This window comes from Trichechus manatus, unplaced genomic scaffold (assembly GCF_000243295.1).
Source record: "Trichechus manatus latirostris isolate Lorelei unplaced genomic scaffold, TriManLat1.0 scaffold00217, whole genome shotgun sequence".
In the NCBI taxonomy this organism is placed as follows: domain Eukaryota; kingdom Metazoa; phylum Chordata; class Mammalia; order Sirenia; family Trichechidae; genus Trichechus; species Trichechus manatus.
Window position 1 is genome coordinate 2,625,146 of NW_004444153.1, and position 2,588 is coordinate 2,627,733.

Genomic DNA, 2,588 nt, shown 5'->3' on the forward strand with positions numbered 1-2,588 from the left:
ATTCTATATTATTTTCCTGAATTCTTCCATTGCTTTGCCTTTGTTTTCCCTGATATTTTCTGTATTTTCCATGATTTTGTCTATTTTTTCCTTATTTTTGTCTGCGTTTTCCTTAGTCCCTTGGAGAACTTTGAACATTAACGTTTTGAATTCCTCATCAGGTAGTTACAGTGCCTTTCCTTATATCAGAAGGTCAGCTGGTGTTTCATTTTGGATGTTTCTGGAAACATCCTGTCTTGTTTTTTGGTATGTTTTAATATTGTTTGCTGTCTCTGGAACTTTCAGGAATTGTTTTCTTCATTTATTGATTGTAGAATTATTTATTTCATCCTGCTTTTTTTTTTATTTGGTTACATCTGGGGAGGCTGGCTGGGAGTGTTTTGTCGCTTGCTCTCTGTGGGCATGATACTTCTCACCACCTTGTCCAGGTGGGCAGTGCCGGTCACTCAGCTATAGTGCAGAAGTGTGAGTCCAGTTGGGGAGGAGCGGTGAGGATAGGTAGTTTTTGACATGAACTAGGGCCAACAGGCAGGAGCAGGAGACAGTGCAGGGAGGGGTTTGGGAGACTGCATTGCTGTTGTTGGGGGATGTGACATTTGGTGCACAGTGCAGACAGGCAGGAGGGAAGGGAGAAGATGTGATGTATGGAGCTAAGTGGGTGAGTGAAAGAAGAGAAACGAAAAGAGAAACAAAAGCAAAAATAGCAAGAAAAAATGAAGAAAAAAGAAACAAAAACAAAAGTAAATAAAACGATGGCATGGTGGGATTTGGCAGTGTGGACAGGGCAGACCCAGTGAGGTCGTATGCCACTGGCTTTCTAGCTGAGCAGTGTCGCTTGGTCTATCAGGAAGGGGCATGGGTGGCACACTGGGTACATGGGCAGGAGAAAGGAAAGAGGTGCAAGACAAAGAATAATAGAAAGCAAACAAATAAAATGAAATAAAAATGACAAAAATAACTAAGTACATATGGTGGTGGGGGAGCCAACTATTGAGGGCAGGGTAGAATTGGGGTGTCAGCGAGCTGATTTCTCTCTTGCCAGGTGGCATGGTATGGCCCGTCAGGAAGGGGCAGAGGCAGCTCAGGGCCTAGGTGGGAGCTAGAAGGAAAAGAGACAAGGGGAAAGATAAAGAAAAATAAAAAATATGGCACTGAGGGAGCCAGCATGTGGAGACAGCACCGACCCAGGGAGGCTGTTATCAGATGCTCCCCAGCCGAGTGGTATAGCACAGCCCATCAAGAAGGGGGGGGTGGTGGCACATGGGGCTAGGTGGATAAGAGAAAGGAAAGGAAAGAAGGGAGACAGAGAGAAGAAACAACAAAAGAAGAACAGAAAAAGAAAACAAAAACAAAAATAAAAACAAATAAATAAAATGGTGCTGAGAGAGTTGGTCAGTGATGGCAGTGCAGACCTGGGAAGGCCACACACCAGTGACTCTCCAGCCTAGTAGTGCAGCTCGGCCCCTTGAGGAGGGGCAGGGTCAGTACACAGGGCTAGGTGGGCAGGAGAAAGGAAAGGAAGGAAAGGAGAGAGATTGAAGAAACAGAAAAAAATAATTAAAAAAAAAAAAGCAAGCAAACCAAAAAATACAGCACTGAGCAAGCTGGTTCCTGGGGGTAATGGAGACCTGGGGAAGCTGTGTGCTGGTGGCCCCCCAGCCAAGTGGTGCAGCAAAACCTGTCAAGAAGGGGTGGGTATGGCACACGGAGCCAGGTAGATGGGAGAAAGGAAAGGAAGGAAGGGAGAGAGAGAGAAGAAAATGGAAAAAAATAAAATAAAATAAAAAAATGACCCTGAGGGAGCCTGCCGGCAGGGGTGGTGCAAATCTTAGTCAACTGTGCGCTGGTGGCTGTCTAGCCAAGCAGTGTGGCACAGCCCATCAAAAAGGAGAGGGGACGGCACACTGGGCTAGCTGGGCAGGAGAAAGTAAGGGAAGGAAAGGAAAGAAAGATGCAACAATAAAAAGCCAAAAACACAATAACAAAAAACAAACAAACAAACAAACAAAAATGGTGCTGAAGAGGCCAGCTGGTAGGGGTAGGGTGGACCCGGGTGGCAGTAAGCTGGTGTCTCTCTGGCCAAGCAACTGTGATCCATTGGAAAGTGACGGAAGCCGTGAACAGGGAAGAATGGTCGGGTCTGGGAAAGCGTGTATCCCTGGTTACTGGGTGTTCTGTCTCCTGTAGGGGAGCTCTGTGAAGTTGCCTTCCCATCGTCCCTGCCTGGTTTCCTTGGTGTCTATATTCCAAGATGGCAAATCCATGCCACATTAGCTGGTAGGAGACCTCCACTCAGTAGCTCTCCTCATTTTCTGTTCTCTCTCAGTTTCTTATTCCTTTCAGTGCTTGATTGAGTTCTTTACTCCTACATTTGATGCTTAGGGTTCCAGAATTGATGTTTGTATCTGTTTTAGTTTTTCAGGTCTTTACTACAGAGGGACAGCATGGTGCTTCTGTTTATACTGCTATGTAGACTCTGCCCTCATGTGTTTAAATTTTTGGTTAGTAATATGGATTTTTTTAAAAAATATTTTATTGTACTCCAGGTGAAGTCTTACAGAACAAATAGTTTCTCATGAAACAGTAGT